This window comes from Manis javanica, chromosome 3 (genome assembly GCF_040802235.1).
Source record: "Manis javanica isolate MJ-LG chromosome 3, MJ_LKY, whole genome shotgun sequence".
NCBI lineage: Eukaryota > Metazoa > Chordata > Mammalia > Pholidota > Manidae > Manis > Manis javanica.
In genome coordinates, this window is record NC_133158.1 from 89,650,587 (window position 1) to 89,673,194 (window position 22,608).

Sequence of the window (22,608 nt, forward strand, 5' to 3'; positions counted from 1 at the left end):
CCCTAGGAAATGAATACAAGCATTCATTGGGTAAGGAATAGTCTTTTCATCAAATGATTCTGGACAACTGATTAGTCAACTGAGAAAGAATAAAACTGGACCCTTACCTCACTATATACAATATTAACTCAAATGCATGAAAGATCTAAAGCTTACATTATAAAGCTCTTAACAGAAAACAGATAAAATCTATAGAGTTGACAAAGGATTCTTAGATATGACACCAAAAGCATAAGCATATATATATTTACATGATAAAAGCCAAAATAGAGACTACTATTCATTTTGCTCTCATTACATAGAAACACAAAATTATCTTCTGTTTAACACAAAGGTTTTGATTTGTCCTTTTGGACACGAATGTCATCCGTTTCTGGAAAACACTATGGAAAGCCTGTTACATTTTCTTAAGGAATACATGTGGATTCAATATTCCCTCAAAGTCTACATGTGGTCATTTTTCAAGACCTTTATTTCCACATTTTATAAACTAATAAGAAATGTCTTAGAGTTGATAATAAGCTCAATTTATTACTGTATACAGACACCAATTAACTTACTACCTTTGACCAACACAAAGTATATATATATATTAGAAATTGGAAAATACCATTTTGTAATTTTGTTTATTCTTTTGTAGTTATTTTATTTGAATAACCTCTTGAGGAAACATTTAAAGTATTTTAAATTAAAATAATAGCTATTTTAATAAATTGCATTATATCATTTATGCTTTGATTTCATCTACATATGACTGGCCACTTTAATTGCCTGGAATTGACTGAGAAGCTATTAAAAATTCTCAAAAGAAACTAAACTGTATTTGTAGGGAATGTTTTATTTCTAGTTGTTGCTGTCTATTTTTTTGGTAGAGGGATCCCTTATATTTGTCAAGGATATTTTAGTCATATGTGTCTATATCATAAAGATTTGAAGTTAAGTCATTTCCCTTGCTCATTAACTACTTACTGTGAACTGGCTCTGAAGTACCAGTGCTCTTTCTCCTTCTCTCTGCCTACTGAGGAATCCAAAATGTGAATCAGTAAGGTCATATATTATCAGAGAACTGTAGAATATACTGGAGAGTATATTACAGACTACAGTGTGCAGTTTAATATCTTGTGTGATCAGTGGGGGCCAAGCAGTCAACTGTTTGAAGAGTATTATCAATTATTTTAGCTGACTAAACAAAATGGTTCTAAAAAACAAATACAATTTTGTACAGAAAAATTATTTAGTATATGGGCCATTCATCTAGGAAAACCTATACATGGTATTACACCTTATTTTATCTTGAAATGTTTATTTGACTGGTAGACTTTGGCTGTATCAGTATATTTTAAGCTGGATTCTTCACCAGGTATTTGGTGGGAAGGATTTCTTTTATATTATCTGAATATATGGTCCCCATTGCAAAAACTAAACAAACAAACAAACAAAAACCCCACAGGCTGTTGGGAGGTGTATGTGCAGGTAGGTACACTTACGAGTATTAAAATACTTTAAGATAAATGTCCACGTCAGTTTTGAGAGAGAACATGAAATGGAAGAACATTCCACATTTTGGTAGGCAAGTATTCATTACTTGTAATGCAGAAAGTTCATAATAATTGCCCTGCTAGGTATATAAAATTTGTTTGATTCTTTTTATTTGAGTGAAATGATAGCCAGCAAAATCTACTTTGTATGTTAATTTTTATTAATTTATATTTAGATTATATTTCCACATCAAAAAAGTGGAAGCTTTTTTCTCATTTGTTTTTTTTACCATATTTCTATAAATTATAAGGTGAAGTTAGTAAGTACAGTTAGCTACAAAAAATAACATTTTTGCTATGACACAGATGGTGACAAGAATTTAAAACTTCTCTGCTATTTCTTTAAATAGTTAGAAATAGCCTATCCCTAAAAGAGGCTGTTAATTTGACCCTGCTGTGGCTTATGAAATAACTGAATGTGCAACCAACTTTTTAAAGGTCACAGGAAATTGAAAAGAGGTGGATGGGTAAGAAAACTGAATGCCTTTTTTTTTTTTTGGTATGAGTTTTTCTGTAAAGCCTTAGAGAAACCTTTGGCCCAGAAAGTAGTTGAGTAGGGATTAAGTTCTTGCAGGAAAAAAAAGTTTGTTCCCTGAAGGTATTATAAAGATCCTGGCTGTTGGGGTACATACTCCCTGGTTATGACTGAAATGTCAAAGCTCAAAATCCTAAACCACTAAATTGTCTGCCTTAATCAGACAAGGCTTGTCTACCCCCAATGTTCGGGATGAGCCAAGGGCTGCATATCTTAAGTTTCTTTCATTTTTTTGGTTGGGAAGACACCTCCCCTATCTCTTTAACTATACATTTTTTTTCCCAAAGAGAGTCTTTTTTCTCTATTATTCTTCTTTATAAAATATTTACTTGTTAAATTCTTAAGTGTTAATTAAATTGCAAATGAGAGAAAGAAATATGACCAGGGAATTGATTATTCAAATAAGTATAATTTGACTTTATGTCTGCAGGTTTGTCAGAGGAGGCATATTTAGAAACATAATAACTTAATATGATTAACAATAGCATATAATAATATAAATATAAAATACAGTAATTTTATATATGCACATATATATTACATACATACATATGATATAGATGTCTGTATACACAAAGAGAGAGACAGAGACAGAGGTAGAGACAGAGGAAGAGACAGAGAATTCACAGCATGCCAGGTTGCTCAAAGCTATTACATGGGTATCTTTCTTAGTAGAGTTGATTCTTCAGTAGGCAAATAAATGTCTTATGCTTTTTAAATCTTTGGCTGTTGTAAGCAGACTGACTTGTCCTTGAAAATAACAAAACAAAACAAAACAAATCAAAACTGCTTTCTTGATTCATCCCAAAGATTATTTAAGACTTTTCCTTCAGTTCTATAATAGTCAAGTTGTTCTAAATATTTTACACATTAGATTATTGAATGATCAAAAATCAAAAGTTTTCATGAAAAAAATCAACCCCACTCATTCTCGCTCTTCTCCTATAAACAAGAATACTTTAATATGCATCACCTGGAGAGCTTATTAAAATGAATATTCTGATTCAGGAGCTCCAGGTTTAGACCCTAAATTTCTCTAACCCTAAACAAGCTCCTGGGTGCTCCTGCTGATGGGTGGACCATACCTTGAGGAATAAGGTTGTAAGTAGTGTTTCAAATAATTATTTTGTGCCCCTGTACTAGGGCAGGAAAATATTTAAAAAGTCTAATCAAATTCAAAGAAATCTCTCATCTGATTAAGATGCTCTCCTTTCATGGCACAGTTCTGATTAAGTTTACAACTAGGACACATGAAGTTTAACTATTAGTGAGGACCTATGTGTCAAGCTTCTTCAGTTGGGTTCTCTGGAATCAGAGGTAACAATGTGGGGTAGCAGCTGCAGAAGAAAGGAAGGATAAAAATAATGTGAATATCTGAATAGATGCAGAAAAAGCATTTGGTGAAATTCAAGATCCATTCATGATAAATCTTTCAAACAAAGTGGGCATAGAAGGAATGTTCCTCAACATAACTGAGGCAATATATAATAGATCCACAGCTAATATGCTCATTAATAAAAAGCTGAAAGTTTTCCTCTAAGATCAGGTATAAGACAACACTTTGTGCTCTCTCCCTTCTTATTCAACATGGTACTGGAATTTGTGGCCACATAATCAGACAAGAATAAAAAAATAAAGGCATCTAAATTGGTAAGGATGAAGTAAAGTTGTCATTATTTGCAGATAGCAGGATACTATATATAGAAAACCCTAAAGACTTCACAAAAAAACTAATAAATGAATTCACTAAAGTTGCAGGACATGAAGTCAATATATAGAAATCATTGTTTCTATATAGTAATAATGAACTAGCAGAAAGAGAAATTAAGAAAACAATTCCATTTACAGTTGCATCAAAAAGAATAAAATAAAATACCTAATAATAAACTTAACCAGGGTGGTGACAGACCTATACACTAAAAAGTGTAAGACATTGATGAAAGAATTGAAAAATCACACAAATGAATGGAAAGATGCTCATGGATTAGAATTACCATTGTTCAAATGGTCATACTACCCAAAGCAATCTACAGATTGAATGTGATCCCATCAAAATAACAATGGCATTTTTCACAGCTGGAAATAGTTATCCTAAACTTTGTATGGAATCACAAAGACAGAAATAGTGAAAGCAATCTTGAAAAATAGCAACAAAGCTGGCAGTTACCATTTTCCCTGATTTCAAACTATCCTACATAGCTATAGTAATCAAAACAGTATGGTATTGGCCCAAAAAAGGACACAGAGATCAATGAACCAGAAGATTTAGTCCAGAAATAAAACCACACTTATATGGTCAATTAATCTGTGATAAAAAAGACAAGAATGGGGAAAAGACAGTCTCCTCAATCAGTTGTGTTGGGAAAACTGGACAGCTACATGTGAAAGATGAAAGTGGACCACTTCTTACACCATACCCAAATAAACTCAAAATTAATTAAAGACCTCAATGTAAGACCAGAAAGCCATAAACTCCTAAAATAAAACATATGCAGTAAACTCTTGAACATCAGCATTAGTAATTTTTTTCTGGACATGTCCCCCTAAGCAAGGGAGATAAAAGCAAAAATAAACAAGTAAGACTACATCAAATTAAAAAGCTTCTGCACAGCAAAGGAAACCAATAACAAACAGAAAGGGTAATTACTGAATGCGAAAATATGTTTGCAAATTATATATCCAACAAGAGTTAATATCCAAAATACATAAAGATCATACAACTCAACACAAAAAAGCAAATAATCTGATTAAAAAATGGGTAGATGACTTGGACCATCATTTTTTTCAAAGAAGACATACAGATGAACAACAGACATGAAAATATGCTCAATGTCACTAATCATGAGGGATATGCAAATCAAAACCACAATGAGATATCACCACACACCATCAGAATGACTAATACCAAAAAGACAAGAGAAACCAAATGTTGATGAGGATGAGGAGAAAAGGTAACACTCATACATTGTTGGAGGGAATGTAAATTTGTAAACTGGTATAAAAAAAAATTAAAAATAGAAATACCATATGACCCAATAATCCCACTTCTGGGAACTTATGTGGAAAAAATAAAATCATTACTTTGAAAAGATATATACACCCCTATGTTTGCTGCAGAATTATTTGCAAGGGTCTAGATATAAGATCAACCTTAGTTCCTACTGATAGATGAATGGATAAAGAAGATGTGGTATATATATATATATATATATATATATATATATATATATATATATATATATATATATATATAGTGGAATATTATTCAGCCATTAAAAAGCGTGGAATCCTGCCATTTAGAACAACATGGTTGTTGTACACAAAAGGTATTATGCTAAGCAAAATAAGTCAGAGAAAAACGAATACCATATGATTTCATTTAACATGAGCAATCTGCAAATAAATTAAGCAAGTGAACAAAGAAACAAACAAAACAGAAATAGATTCACAAATACAGAGCATAAATTAGTGGTTACCATAGGGAAAGAACTTAGAGGGATGGGAGAAATAGGTGAAGGAGATAAATAGGTACAAACTTCCAATTATAAATAAGTCACAGGGATGAAAAGTACAGCATAAGGTATATGCTCAATGATATTGTAATAACTTTGGTGTTATTAACTATATCTATTGTGGTGAGCTCTTCTTATGTATACATTTGTCAAATCTCTGAATTGTACATCTGAAACTAATGCAGTATTGTACAACTATATGTAAATTAAGGAAAACAAGTAGAAAAAAATTAAAAGTAAGTAAAATTAGCACATTGACTTATAACCTGTATACATCAATGATTTCCATATGTTATAAAATTCCAGCTGTCTTACTCACCCTTATGAAGCATCTTCTAAATCCCATTTGTACAAATTTGCCATTTATGTTTTAATGATGAGAACTGTCAAAATCCTTTAGTACTTTATGGATGCAATATTTTTATTTCTTGCTTATATGAGTTCTATCATAATCACCCTCTCCCAACAACCTGTTTTATTTCTATGCCATTTATTTGCCATTCAATGTTCAACCATTGGGAAAGATAAACTATGGCTTTCTTCTTTACCTAGGGACATGTTTTTCATTAAAGATAACAATGTATTTATGAAAGAGAGGCACAGTGAAGTATGTTTCACTGGAATCTTGGGCATTGACCTAGTTCATGACTCTCAGTTAATCTGCTGAATCCTCATAACAATTAGCAGGAGTCCAGTCCTTTCTGATAAATACCCTAACTTTCAGATAAGAGAAATGGTCAAGCAGCTATAAATCAGCTGGTACTATAATTCTGCAAGTTGCAAAGTCAGTATCTGGCTTTGGTCTTCAGTGATTTCTGTTCTCAGCAATGTTCTGCCCTTTCAACTAGGTCACAAGAAATTCCTGAATGTTATCCCACTCCTTAGGAATTAGGAATTTGATTTTTCCTTTATTTAGTGCCATTTATCAGATGTTATATGAATGTCCATCTGATCCACGACAGAATAATTTTAATTTATCCATAAAAGAGGTAATCTGGTCCCCTAGTTTTATCCTAACTTGTAGACAATTGTTTACCATCCCAGCATCCATTTCCCACAAACTTAAATATACTAATAATTTAATTTCCCATTATGTCCTTGGGTTACACAGAGTATGACTCCATTCTAGTTCTAGTAAAAGGTGCTGATTTTCTTTAGGCAATCAGTATATTTCACCCCCCTAGCTACAAACATGGGAGGATATGTGACATAGTTTGTCCATTTAGGCAGAATATAAAGGTTAATTTTAGAATAGTGGGAAAAAGACATACTCAGATGAAAGTTGTGTGCTCTGTCTTTTTTGTACATGAGAGAAGCCAGAGTAAGGAAAAGGCCACACAAAGATTGGCTCAAAATAAAAAAGTATCAGATAAAAGTCCCCTGGGGTTCAATCAAATCATGCATGATGCTTATTCTGCCATTTTTGGTTTTACAATAACATTATTTTCTCCCATAAATACCCATCCCTCCCTCCCACCCCCCAAAAAAGCAAACTTATTAAGGCAGTTTGAATTGGGATTTGGTACTTAAGAGAATAAAGACTTCCACTGATACATCCTAAATAAGCACACTGTTTTAGGTGACCACAAGCAGTAACTTCATTTACTGGTTTATCACTAGTCCTATGGACAACTAGAAACTCATCCTATAATATGAATGGATATTTTTTTTCTTTCATTCCAACTTTCAGCCTAATAATCAACATTTCCCTAGTTTTTCTTCTAACACATTTACTAGTATCAATTTCTGTATTAGGACTTCTTGCATTGCAAGTATAGGCAATCCAGTTAAAACTGTTCTAATCAAAAGGTAAATTATAATCACATTTATGAAAGTTCAAAATAGAACTGGTTGTAGGCATAAATGAGTATCGGATTCAATTGGTGTCATTAAGATTCTGTCTTTCACCTCCACCATCTCTCAGTCTTCCACCTTTCTTTATGTGATTTTCTCTTAACTAGGTCTTCTGTTTTGAGTTAGTTAGATGGTGACTGGTCACTCCATATTTATTGTTAGTCACTTTTGCAAAGAAGTTGAATTATCCTGACTGAATGGGCTTTGGACATGTATGCACCAGTGGATCAGCATATTGGAAAAAAGTCCCACCAAAAGCACATATAAGGAAATTTAGGGAGAAATAGTTTACTGAAAGAAAATCTGGGTGTTGCCACTTTAAATTTAAGTTCTGATTATTTTTTTGTGTGTTGTGAATTTTCTTTGTGTATACACACACACACACACACACACACACACACACACAATTATTTGAGAAGAAAAAGAATGGAGAGTTTATCCTACTCTTTTAGTTTTCTTCTACTTTTTGTGTCTTTTTCTCAATAGAGACTTACCTGGATGGTAATTCTGTAGAAACACTGTATACAGATGGGAGGCTTACGAACTGAGAGAATGTATTTAAAGATGAGCTCACTGGAAGCCAACTATTAGACCTTCTTCCATCCCACACACCCACTGTAGGAGATGTGAATGAATTTGGGAACTGATCCAGAACAAACGTATAACCCTAAGTCACAGTAGCATATACAAGGCCTGTTTGGGTGCTTCTTGGACAAATCTGCCTGCAGGAGAAGGTCCCTCACAGAGAAAGACTGTCCAGAGACTGTGGTGAGGGGTCACTATACAGATGAAGGGCAAGTCAAGGGAACTCCCTGGAAGAGAGGAATAAGAGTGGGGCTCACATGACTGGGTGTTGTCACTCAGCAGCAATGGTGGAGAGTATCTGGCTCTAAGAGTTCGAAAGAAAAGCAATAGCTTAGGGTCTTTATGGTTTGTGGAGTTAGTTTTAAATATAGCTAGTAGATACTGGTGTAATTTCAGGGGTCATGCAAAGCAAGCAGGCTCTAAATGGCTAAAAAATGTGCTTTTGAGGGTTGTGTTTTTCAAACAACTGGTTGTATAAAAATCTGATTTGTTACCAGCAGGTTCTTGAGCTAACAAGACTTAGTAAACTGTGTTGAAGTGAACAAAAGAGGAGCCAATATACAGAGGCCACCTTTGGCTCATTTATATAATAGACACCAAATGTCATTATGAGATTTTATTTTTGTAAAAATCAAGGTGGAATTCTTAGATCCCACCAGATGTTTCATTAAATTCACCCAAAGAAAATTATTTTTGCAGCCCCTCCTATTGTATTTTGGGTAGTAGTTGCTTGTTCTTCTTAGGAATCCTTTCCTATTATTTCTTTCTTACAGTGTATGCTTTTTTCTATTTCTGTTTTTTTTTTTGTTTTTTTAACCTGGATATTGGGGACAGTAAAAGGCAAACATAAAATTATAATGTACTACTAATCTATTACCTTGTACATAAATTAAATTCTTTCAAAAAATTTATTGAATGTCTACTATGTGCACAACAGTAATCAAAACCCATAAAAGCCTTTGATATCATGGATATTCCATTCTAGTGGGTTCCAAAATGTTTGGCCTGGACTTAAATACAGGGATCAAAATATCTCTAAATCACAGACAATTACATGTTCTGAATGAATGGAGTTACTTTTATTTTTTTACATCATCTAGCATTTCTGAATTCAATAAAGAACTCATTAGTTAGATTAAAATATATTTTGTGACTCCTCCTCAATTTGTTATTAGAATTTTTTGCGGATTTTGTAGTCAGAATTCTTCAGATTAGTAACTCATTCTTGAGCTATATTTCCATTAAGATCTTTTATTCTCAAAGTTATTTTAAAATCTTATTTACTAGAGCCTAGAGTACATTCAAAAGTCCTCCTTTGGTCAACTATAAATTTTAGGATGCCCTATACACTTTTTCTCAAACTTTCTGTAACATCCACATCATAATTAGCATTTCTTTGCTGGGTATTGTTAGCTGAAGCACTGAATTTCATTTTATTGTTTTCTTGAGTTGTCCACATTTGTCATATACTACACTTTTTATATAAAGTTTTGTGATTTATGGGTAATTTTAATCCTCATTACTACTATGTATTTCCTATGTAAACATTGTTGGAATTGTAATTAAGTAGGTATTCTCTTTAACTTTTTTCTGACTGGACCATCTATATATTGTGATACCTTTATTTCTAAATCTAACAAAAATTCTGGATCAATGTGGCTTAGTATATAAAAGTCAATTTATTATTTCACATACTTAGTAGGTGAAGAGATAAGATGGGCTACATGCATAGTAGGATTAGGAATCTGGGGACATTTTTCTGCTATTCTTTAGCCTACATCTTTCTTTTTGCTAGTCAGTTTTCTTTTCGGGATGGCATCCTTCATGGCTTCAGAATAGCAGTATCTGGGTAAAGAGGTTTCCTCATTTATGTATCAGGTATCTGTATTTCTCCTTTAAACATAGAATAAAAACCATTTGTTCAGATCATGTACCCACCTTTTAGCCAATAACAACTATCAGAGTAATTACTGGTCTCTGGCTAGGTTATGGAATTATTTCTGCCAAATGAGTGGTATTACCATAACTGGTTTAGAAAAGCAATACCACCATCTGTGGAACTAAAGATAGGCAGAGCAACTTGGAGGGAAGAAGGAAAGAAGACCAATAATACAGATGGGGTTGGTTGGAGAAATTTTGCAGTAGTTTTATATTACTGTATAAAAAATTAGCACCGATTTACTGGCTTAAAACAATACCCATATATCATAGTTTCTTAAGGTCAGAAGTCTGGGTAGGCATGGCTGTTTTTCTGTTCAGTTCTCAAAGGGCTGATATCAAGGTACGGCAGGCTGTGTTATCATCTGGAACATGGAATCCTCTTATAAACTCACTCAGATTGTTGGCAGAATTCACTTCCTTGTGGTTGGTGGACTGAATTTCTTATTTTCTCACTATCAGCTGGGGACTGCTCTCAGCTTTTAGAGGTTACCCACATTCCTTGCCAAGTGTCTTCCTCCATCTTCAAAGACTGCAATGGAGAATCTCCTTCACATTGAAATCCTCTCAGGTTTCAATGTCTTTCTTCTGGACTATCACAGTTTCTTTCAAGGGCTCACCTTATCGTTAGTAACCCACCTAGGATAATTTCCCTTCTTAAGGTCAATGATATCATACAATAATCACAAGAGTTCTTTTCCATCATATTCATAAGTCTTACTCATATCCAAGGGGAATAAATTATGCAATGCATATATATCAGAGGGTAGGGATCTTCGGGACCATCTTGGAATTTTCTTATGACAAATAGCTACTAAAACACAGATGTAGCAATACTTAATGATTTTATAGATGTGCATGGCTGAAAGAAGTGAAATTATGGAAGAAATAATATGAAGTAGAATCATTTCCTGATTTTTGAAATGTATAACTGGCTTTACTATTACTTCCCAAAATGAAATTGGGTAAAACTATAAAGAAATAGAGATTATGGCCAAAATTATGGGTTTAATTTTAACTTTAGTGATTGTTTTCAAGGACCTCAAAGACTTCACTGCCAATTTTGGGCAAAACAAAAACAGGATAATCAGCTGTCTGCATCTACTTTTGGGGCCGATCTAACTTGTATATGCTGTCTCACTTCCAAGCTAATGATGTGGAAAAACTGTAGTAAATGCCTTGACATTTAACAAATTTAAAACTCTGTACTTGAGTTTTAAAATCATATGGATGAGAATGGACAAGTTTTTGAGGAGACTCACTTTATGGAAATTCTGGTAAACACTATATCCCCACTGTATTCCAGACATACCCATTGCCATATGCCTTAATACAGACCGGTTTAAGTTGATCTCTTAAGATCATGGAGTAGAAGCTTCTATAAATAGAAGCCTCATGTGTTTATTTTATTGTGATCCCACTCACAAAAAAACTTCCAATCTTCCAGTTTCCAATCTACCTTTAGATTGATTGAAAACCCAATATATTCTTGGAATAATTGATCTCTACTTTGAGTATTCAGATCCCAAGTCCTTCATTCCACTTTACCTAATGAATCACTTTTGAGTTTGGTCTTTGAATCGCATGTATCTCACGTGATTTCAAACACTTGATCATAAAATGAAAGCAGAGATAAAATTCCCCTGTGACCTTAAGATAAAATGCATGTGGTCTTTCACAATATACTTTCATATCCAGCTCTTAGGGTTATGCACTTCTTTATAAGTATCTTTAGACTGAGTCATTCATTTCTACATGAACAGAAGTCATTAACCATTGGAAAATTGTAACAGTTTTAGTATTTATTAGCCACTAATGGCCATGTAAATACAAATAAAGATTTTAATTTAATTTTACTCTAAAATATTGGCTTTCTGGACTCTTAAGAATTATGGGATTTGGTGATTAAAAATTTTTCAGTGATTTTTGAGAGTGCAACTTCAGTAGTATACTGATGGTAGAAGCCAGAGAGCAAAAGGTTAAGAATAAACATTATTTCTGTAGTGATCTTTGACAAAGCTGGTTAATCTCCAAAGATCTTGAACATCTATATTTATTGGAATAGGAAAAGATAAAGTCTTTATTATGTGTCAAAAGCCACAAATACATGGAGGGTTAGTTGCTACAATCCATTTATTTGAAGGCCTTTTACATTCTAGTGGCTTTGCTCATTCATCCAACTCAAAAACCAGGCAGTAAAGCACTTTTAATTTCACTAGAAATATTTTTTTAAAAGTAGATCTTTTTACTTCTTACCTCATTCTTTCTAGGCTGCAGTTTTACAAAATGCTGATTAGAAAGCGTAGTTGTATGATTTTATTTACATTTATCTCCTTGAATGACTAAAATGTTTGGTAGATAATGTATTAGTTTAAGAGCCTATCTCTTATACAGGTTTGTAAATTGTGGAGTTAAAAAAGACAGCTGTGTTGGTTCAAGTTATATCAGTAAATTAGACTTAATGTTGGCATTGTCAATAATTACCTTATAATGAATTTTTCCATTTGATTTTAATTTTTTCCTAATTTGTGTAGTTTTGTTAACTTGGCAATCCACTCAGAAAACTTGATCAGGAAGTAAGAGATACTGGACAAACTGATTTGACTTCTTATAATAAAGATGTTTCCCATTTATGAAAAAAAATTGGGGGATTTTATTGCTCAAGCAGTTTCCTGGTTCTACCACTTAAATTTTTGAACCACTTCAGGACTACAGATGGCCATACAGAAATATGATGTTAAAATTTTTTCTTTAAGCTTCAGAAGATTTAAACAACTTTTTATTTTACATTTTTGTAAAATAATAGGTTACTTAAATAGCCAATCTGGTTATAATATTGATTTTTAAATCTTACTCAATGTTGTTGCATTATTATTAAGGTTATTGATAGAAAAGTTATTGAAGTAGGTAAGGGAAGAGGCTTATAATCATTTAATAGATGACATCAACAATGTAATTTAGAATCATAGTGTCTTAGGTTGGGTTCCCTAGAAGCAGGGAGAAGGAATATTTTGTTTGTGTGCTTTTAAAAGGAAAATGTGGGAAGCAAGATAGGGCAGGAATATGAAGCTAATAATTTCAGAAACTAACTTCAGGGTGATCTCAAAAGATAGTATGAAACAAACTGCATCATACATTTAGTTCCACTTTAAGGCAAGGAGTCAAGTGTTTTGTAGCCAGTAATAGGCTGAGGTATGGAGAAGAGGAAGCACACAGCCACACAGGAAACTGAGATCTATTTCCATACTATAGGCCACTTCTCTCAACATACAAAGAGGATGACCAGAAGCCCTGTCAGACAAAGCTCACAGAGAGGATTTCCTCTCACTACTACCTTTCTGGGATATAGCTGAGTGTGGCTGTAGGCCAATCAAGCAGTCCATTTTCATCTTGATTCCACATACCAAAGAGACACATCTCTGAATTAACTCTGAACTTTTTTTCCTCTTCTGTCAACTTATTTTAGGGAAGTCTTCCATCAGGCCATTTGTCTGAGTTTTGGGAATGATATTTATAGGATAAGGGAACATGGAGGTCTGTGAGGCTCCACATTCATGCAGCTTATTGTGCCTTCTAAATCTGTCCAGTTCCATTTCAGGTTTTTCCATTTTCAGATTTAAGACAGACTGCTACTGGATCTTGGTGTGTATAATAGTATGCAGCTCTTTCTGATCAGTTCTGGTTTCATGGTTAATTGGTGTCCCATTATAAAATGTTCCATATATATCAGTGCCTAGTGAGTAACTAGAAAGTGTGTTTTGAATAGTCCATGGTTTTCTGATAAAAACAGATTACTCTGGTATGGGTCTGGAGTTCTGCACTCCGACTTTATTACTGGAGATTGGCAGAAGCCTCCTGTCTTTCTGTAACAGAGATATCCCTAATGCCATAGGATCCAAGTTATACAGCACAATCAGGGCTGTTTGTACAGCAGCCTGAAATCTGCCTTAGTACTCGTCCTTGTTTTGGATGTCACTTAAAAGCGGCAGCTATAAACATCATTGAATAAATGTACTAGAGTGGTAGTTTCAAGCACAAAATAACTTTTTCCAAAACCCAGAGGACCTTCTTAGTGGTAGAAATTGCAAGCTGCAATATAGCATCTATTACTTTTCTGGCATAGTACAGACCACCAGACTCCGAAAGGTTTACTAATGTGGTAGGTCCTAAAATTATGTAGGTTTATTTTCCGTTCAACAGAGAATATGTGACTTAGAAAGGGATCCAGCAACCTTGTTGCATTTTGTTCATCAGGAGTCGTTTGTGTCAATAAAGTGGATCAATGTGATCTGTTCTTCAGAATATCCCAAAGGTCTAAATCCCACATGACTGATTACATTATCACAGTGAAGAGGAAATTTACAGATTTCTGGGATATATCCTATGTCCATTCTGAATATCAATTTGTAAATATAAAGATATAAATAAAAATTTGTAAACAGAGTGGCGGAACCAAGATGGCTGCATGAGCAGAACAGCGGAAATCTCCTCCCAAAACCAAATATACTTTTGAAAATACAAAAAATACAACTAATCCTAAAAGAGAGACCAGAAGACACAGGACAACATCCAGACCACATCCACACCTGCGAGAACCCAGCGCCTCGTGAACAGGGTAAGATACAAGCCCCAGCCTGGCGGGACCCGAGCGCCCCTCACCCCAGCTCCCGGTGGGAGAAGAGGAGTCAGAGCGGGGAGGGAGAGGGAGCCCAGGACTGCTAAACAGCCAGCCCTAGCCATCCGCACCAGAGAACAGACACAGTGAATGCGTGGGGTGCTGGATACTAGGGAAACAGGACAAGTAAGACTTGTGAGTGGGTCCCCGCAGCCGGCGCACCTGGGACAAAGAAAAGCAAGTGCTTTTTGAAAGTCTTAAAGGGACAGGGACCCCACAGCTGGACAGAAGCGCCCTGGGACACTTAGCCCAGCAGCTGCAAACCTCAGGGAGCTCTGGGTGTCTGAAAACCCACAGCGCAGCTTGGAGGCCCCTCACCTCAATAAACAGCCTCCCGCCTGTTCCCCTCTGATGTGGCTCCACCATATTGGAGCAGCAGCCTGAGGCCAGCCTGCAGCAACTGCAGAGCTAAAAAAACTCCATAGTGGCTGGGCAAGATCAGAAGCCCTGTCTGCACGCAGCTGCCCAGCACAAGCCGCTAGAGGTCACTGTTCTCCCAGGAGAGGAAGGCCATAAACTGACAAGAAGGGACTTTCTCTTACCCAACACACACACCAGCTCCCCATAAATATATCTATCACCATGAAAAGGCAGAAGAAATTGATACAGACCAAGATCACAGAGGCAAACCCTGAGAAGGAGATAGACCTAACCAGTCTTCCTGAAAAAGAATTAAAAATAAAGCTCATAACCACACTGATGGAGATGCAGAGAAATATGCAAGAGCTAAGGGATGAAGTCCGGAGGGAGATTACAGATGTCCGGAGGGAGATTACAGACGTCCAGAGGGAGATTACAGAAAAGAAACAAACTCTGGAAGAATTTATAAACAGAATGGGTAAGATGCAAGAGGCTATTGATGGAATAGAAACCAGATAACAGGAATGCATAGAAGCTGATGCAGAGAGAGATAAAAGGATCTTCAGGAATGAAACAATATTAATAGAACTGTGTGACCAATCCAAAAGGAACAATATCCACATTATAGGGGTACCAGAAGAAGAAGAGAGAGAAAAAGGGATAGAAAGTGTCTTTAAAGAAATAATTGCTGAAAACTTCCCCAAACTGGGGGAGGAAATAATTGATCAGACCATGGAAGTGTACAGAACTCCCAACAGAAAGGATCCAAGGAGGACAACACCAAGACACATAATAATTAAAGTGGCAAAGATCAAGTACAAGGACAGAGTTTTAAAGGCAGCTAGAGAGAGGAAAATGGTCACCTACAAAGGAAAACCCATCAGGCTATCATCAGACTTCTCAACAGAAACAATACAGGCCAGAAGAGAATGGCATGATATACTTAATGCAATGAAAGAGAAAGGCCTTGAACCAAGAATACTGTATCCAGCACAACTATCATTTAAATATGAAGGAGGGATTAAACAATTCCCAGACAAGCAAAAGTTGAGGGAATTTGCCTCCCACAAACCACCTCTACAGGGTATTTTAGAGAGACTGCTCTAGATGGGAGCACCTCTAAAACTAAATAGATGTCACCAGAGAAAATAAAATCACAGCAAAGAAAGCAGACCAACCAAATACTAACTAAAGGCAAAAAATAAAATCAACTACCCAGAAAAGCAGTTAAAGGAAGCACAAAAGAGCACAGAATAAAACAACCAACATATAAAGAACAGAGGAGAAGGTATAAGAAGGGAAAAAAATAAAGAATGACCAGACAGTGTCCAAAATAGCTCAATAAGTGAGTTAAGTTAGACAGTAAGATACTAAAGAAGCTAACCTTGAACCTTTGGCAACCATGAATCTAAAGCCTGCAATGGCAATAAGTACATATCTTTCAATAATCACCCTAAATGTAAATGGACTGAATGCACCAATCAACAGAATAATAGAATGGATAAAAAAGCAAGACCCATTTCTATGCTGCTTACAAGAGACTCACCTCAAACCCAAAGACTATAAGAACAAAGAAAGACCGAAGGAACAAAACAGCAGCAGAATCATAGAACCTAAGAATGGACTAACAGTTACCAAAGGGAAAGGAACTGGGGAGAAAGGGAGGGAAGGGAGGGATAAGGATGGGGAAAAAAAAGGGGCCATTACGATTAGCATGTATAATGTTGGGGGGCATGGGGAGGGCTGTGCAACACAGAGAAGACAAGTAGTGGTTCTATAGCATCTTACTACACTGATGGACAGTACTGTAATGGGGTTTGTAGGGGAGATTTGGTGAAGGGGGGACCCTAGTAAACATAATATTCTTCATGTAATTGTAGATTAATGACAACAAAATAAATTAATTAATTTAAAAAAATTGCAAACAAATATAAAAGACCACTAGGTGAGGCCCTGGGCCTGGCATACTCAAAGTAAGATGGATGTGGGCCAGGACCTATTTCTTGTGTTAGTTTCCTATTGCTGCTGTAACAAGCTTCCATAAACTCAGTGGCTTAAAACAACACAGATTTATTTCATTGCAGATTTAGAGGTCAGAAGTCCACACTGAGTTCCACTAGGCCAAAGGCAAAGTGTTGGCAGAAGTGGTCTAGACGCCCTAGGGCAGAATCTACCTCCTGGTCTTTTTCAGTTTCTAGTGTCCACCTTGGCTTGTGGCCGCTTTCTCCATCCTCAAAGTGAATCACTCAGCCTCTGCTTCCATCATCACATCTTCTCTGACAACTCCCCCATCCATCTGATAAGAGCTACCTATATAATCCACCTTTCAAGATCATTAACTTAGTCACATCTGCGAAGTAATACATTAATAAGCAATGTTAAAAGTTCTAGGGGGATCTCACTCCCCAACTTCAAGGTCTACAACAAAGCCACAGTAATCAAGACAATTTGGCACTGGCACAAGAACAGAGCCACAGACCAGTGGAACAAATAGAGTCTCCAGACATTAACCCAAGCATATATGGTCAATTAATGTACAATAAAGGAGCCATGGACATACAGTGGGGAAATGACAGACTCTTCAACAGCTGGTGTTGGCAAAACTGGACAGCTACATGTAAGAGTATGAAACTGGATCATTGTTTAACCCCATACACAAAAGTAAATTCCAAATGGATCAAAGACCTGAATGTAAGTCATGAAACCATAAAACTCTTAGAAAAAAACATAGGCAAAAATCTCTTGGACATAAACATGAGTGACTTGTTCATGAACATATCTCCCTATGCAAGGAAAACAAAAGCAAAAATGAACAAGTGGGGCTACATCAAGCTGAAAAGCTTCAGTACAGCAAAGGACACCATCAATAGAACAAAAAGGTTCCCTACAGTGTGGGAGAATATATTTGTAAATGACAGATCTGATAAAGGGTTGACATCCAAAATATATAAAGAACTCATGCATCTCAACAAACAAAAAGGGAATAATCCAATTAAAAAATGGGCAGAGGTGCTGAACAGACAGTTCTCCAAAGAACAAATTCAGATGACCAACAGACACATTAAAAGATGCTCCACATCGCTAGTCATCAGAGAAATGCAAATTAAAACCATAATAAGACATCACCTCACACCAGTAAGGATTGCTACCATCCAAAAGACAAACAACAACAAGTGTTGGAGAGGATGTGGAGAAAGTGGAACCCTCCTACACTGCTGGTGGGAATGAAAATTAATTCAACCATTGTGGAAAGCAGTATGGAGGTTCCTCAAAAAGCTCAAAATAGAAATACCATTTGACCCAGGAATCCCACTTCTAGGAATTTACCCTAATGCAGCAGCCCAATTTGAAAAAGACAGATGATGCACCCCGATTTTTATTGCAGCACTATTTACAATAGCCAAGAAATGGAAGCAACCTAAGTGTCCATCAGTACATGAATGGATAAAGGAGATGTGGTACATATACACAATGGAATATTATTCAGCCATAAGAAGAAAACAAATCCTACCATTTTGAACAACATGGATGGAGCTAGAGGGTATTATGCTCAGTGAAATAAGCCAGGTGGAGAACGACAAGTATCAAATGATTTCACGCATTGTGGAGTATAAGAACAAAGAAAAAGTGAAGGAACCAAATAGCAGCAGAATCACAGAACCCAAGAATGGACTAACAGTTACCAAAGGAATAGGGACTGGGGAGGATGGGTGGGAAGGGAGGGAGAACAGTGGGGAAGAAGAACAGGGGCCTTATGATTAGCATGTATAATATGTGTGGGGGGCCATGGGGAGGGCTGTGCAACACAGAGAAGACAAGTAGTGATTCTACAGCATCTTACGCTGTACAGTGACTAACGGGATATGTAGGGGGGACTTGGTGAAGGAGGGAGTCTAATAAACATAATGTTCCTCATGTAATTGTAAATTAATGATATCAAAAAAAAAAGTTCCAGGCAATAGGATGTGGACATATCTTGGTGGCCGTTATTTATCCTACCACAATACCTAATGCTGACCCACATCCTAGTCAAACAAAGATGCTGTGATAGCACTAGGAAATGCTGAGTTTGAAGATCAACTTGGATTTGTTTACAAAAGCCTTTGAAATGTTTATGTGTTTGGTATCATCCCATGTATAGTTATGTGAATAAGTGGCCATAGGCTTTCTTGGAAACCTCAGATAACTGTTTCTTCACTTGCTAGGGTATTGCAAAATTCTTTCTCATGGAGATTCAATTTCTCCTTTAGTCTACATGAGTTCTGGGTCTGAGATCTAGCTTAAAGCTAGAAACTGAGTAACTGACTGTAATTCTTCATTGTGCCTTACCTCAGTTTTCTGATGTTCCATTCTTTGAGTTCTTTGATTACATATACTAAACAATATCTTCCTTGGCTGTCCATTTAACTGGCCTCTAAAAACAAAATGTTTTGGGTCTTCTTCATATACCTCAGTGGTTGAGGCCTGCCATTTCATCCCAGATATGCTTTACTGTAATTATGCCCAATTAGTGTCTTACACTAAATGCCTAGGGTACATCTTGTACATCCCTATCTCAAGACTCGGAACTCCACTCCTTTCCTATTAGTGTCCTGAAATTGCATAGGGATTTGTTCTGGCACATTTAGAATGGAGTTGTGTGCCTAATCTTTAGCAGTGTCTGATTTTCAGAGGCAGGAGATAAGAGTCTCTAAGTGCTGCCAAGGAAGACCTTTAACTCCTGCGTGTTATAAATTGTGACAAACAAATCTGAACTATATTTTCTTTTAAAAGCATCAGTGGTGCTCAGCAATAGCAATTCCATGCTACAGTCCATATAGTTGCTATTTCCCTAAAACCTCCCAAATGTCCCAGATAATGCATCAGCTAGTGCTTTTCCTTCTATCTGTATCTCATCCTGGTTTATCCCAGTTGAAAATTTTAGCAACATCAACTGCTTCAAAATGCCAGAGATGACCGTAGCCGACCTACCACAAGTAATAGAGTCTTTTTTTCTATCCAGATGGTGAATAATGTGAAGAATCACATTCTTAAAGAGCGCTTTCTAGGACAGATTATAGCACCATGTTTTAGGTCAGGTTTCCTAAAAGCAGAGCCCAGTGTGGGAGGTCACCTCCAAATGAATATTTTTTCCTCTCAGACAAAGGGGGTTGAGGAAAGCAGAACAGAGTAGAAAAGATAACACACACTCCCGATTTAGCTAAAGAACCAGGGAGGACAGTCTGTTTCCAGGAAGAAGTACTAGAGCACAAATTGCACCAAAGAGTTAGCCTCCCTTATTTTAATTTCTCCCTTGTATTAGTTTCCTTTAGAAATAAGGGAACAAGTTTTGTACCTTCTTAATAGTCATCCATTGGCCAAGTTGGTTGAGGAAAGGGAAGGACTGACCTAGCCTCTAGGGAAATGGCTCCAGTTTGGTGAAGGGCAATTCTCTGGGGAAGGTGGCTGCTGTGGGCTGTTACTGGTTAGACTCAGAGTTGCAGGGGAATGGGTATACTGGCTGGGAAAGAGGATCTGGGTGGGGCATCAACATCCTTTTCTACATGAGATTCCACATCCATGGATTAATCTTTACTTGGAATCTCTAGAGCTGTATCACTACAGCAACTAAAGTACTTCCGGTGAACAAAAGACATTCTATGTATTCTTGTTTGGTTTCCATTCAGATAGGCTATTCACACCACAAATTACTCAGATGATTGTCAATCCCCAGCTTCACTCTGGGCTGTGAAATGCTATAGATTAGCTTTGTTCATATTGCACTGTGTGAAATGAAGATGAGGCTATTATCCTGTTATTTGAATGAATAACTTGGGCCCAAAATTGGCTCTTCTTTCCTTACTTGAATCAATCAATTTACCTGTTTAAATTATAAAAGCCAGCTTTCAGTTCTAGTGCACTGGTCTGTACCTGACTGGGACTGGTTTTTCTGTATGACCAAACATACAGAAAAATAGCTAAAAATCAGGTGGTTCAGATGGAGAGCATGGAACCATAATGTCCATTATAGACCAACCAAAATGATTTCAGTCACTTTTCCAAGGTATTGAGTAATGAAATTGTGCTTTCATTTAATCTCTGTGGTTTCTATTCCCTTAAAGGTAGTTGATCTGATCTGACAGTATTTCCCTCATCCAGGGAAATGTGATTGCCTTTTTTTCTTTTGGGGAGTAGTAGATGGCAGACTTAGATGCTGAAATCACATTAAGGCTGAATTTTCTTTAATTTTAAAGTTTAATTTGTAATTACATATTTGGCTTAAAAAATTTTATTTTAAAATCTGGGAATTTGAATCACTGACACAAATTATCATTTAAAAAAAAAGATTTATTATACCATTATCTTGGATGATAAAGAAAATAGTGTAATTCATAGAGCCAAGGCCTTCCCACAGGGTATTGGGCTGCAATGTCTCCATGTTCCTATTTAGTAGATTTTGTATGCAAGTAGATTTGTATTTGAATTGACATTTAGTGTTTGGAAAGAGTGATTATGTGTCCCTTACATTTTTATTTAGGAGACCAGAATTTCATTACTAAGGAAAATATCCCTTAAGCACTTTTGAAGGCTTTTTACTTTCTAGATGATAATAGGTTTGTTTATTAATAATTTGAAGCATTTATTTTATGAAGTTTTTAGTGAGAAAAATAATTTGAAATCTATATCTGAAATCCCTTCAGGATTTTAGATTTAATATTATCTGATGAAGCCCTTTGTAATTTTCTGAAGACCTAAGAAAATGTCTTGTTTTGCACTTTCTCTAAATTGAAACTTAGTCTGAAATTTCCAGAGGAAAAAATAAAAATATTTTAGTAAGTAAATATCTACATGGCATCTTAGACCACTTTAACAAAAAAAGAAATAAAGGTTTTTGTCCTGGAGCAAAATCACTTTTTATTTTGTCTAACTGCTTCAAACACTCAGGCTTCATCTACTTGCAGAACAATGCACATTATCACAGATGTCTTTGCGAAAAGAAATCTTCCCATAGGAGATTTACTATCCCACCAACCACACAATATTCAACTTAAAAGCCCCAAAGTAAGGGCTTTTAGGGAGGCAATTGAGGTTACATGAGGTCATAAGTCTAGGGCTCTGATCCAACAGAACTGGTATCTTTGTAAGAAGAAGAGATACCAGAGATCTCTTTCTGTGGGTAGAGAGGAAAGGCCATGTGGCGATAGAGTGAGCAATTATCTATCTGTTAACCAGGAAGAGAGCTCTCACTGAGAACTGAATTTGCCCACACAGTGATCTTGGAATTCTAGTCTACAGAATCATGAGAAAATAAATATCTGCTTTTTAAGCCACCTAGCCTCTGGTATTTTTTATGGCAGCCTGGGTAGACTAATACAGAGATGTTTGATGACAGTACTCAAACATCAATGACTTAGACTTAATTATCTATTAGATCATTTTCTTCTTCACATTTGCTATATATTGGTAGAAAATAACTAATTCAGAGTAAAAATAGTGACTAAGTTATCCTTGTTGGCATCATGCAGATACCAATATTGACAGCTAATCTATTGATTTTGGCATGGAAAATGTACTTCTATAAATTTTGATAAGATATATTGTAGGTAGAACTAACTCCACATAAACTGATTT

General features: G+C 35.8%; 1 long non-coding RNA gene across 1 annotated transcript in view; it reads right to left on the minus strand.

Annotated features, from left to right (window-relative positions):
* The window catches only part of LOC140848177 (uncharacterized), a 116,937-nt gene that overhangs the window by 17,001 nt on the left and 77,328 nt on the right, over positions 1 to 22,608 (minus strand). The gene's annotated exons all lie outside the window — the stretch shown is intronic.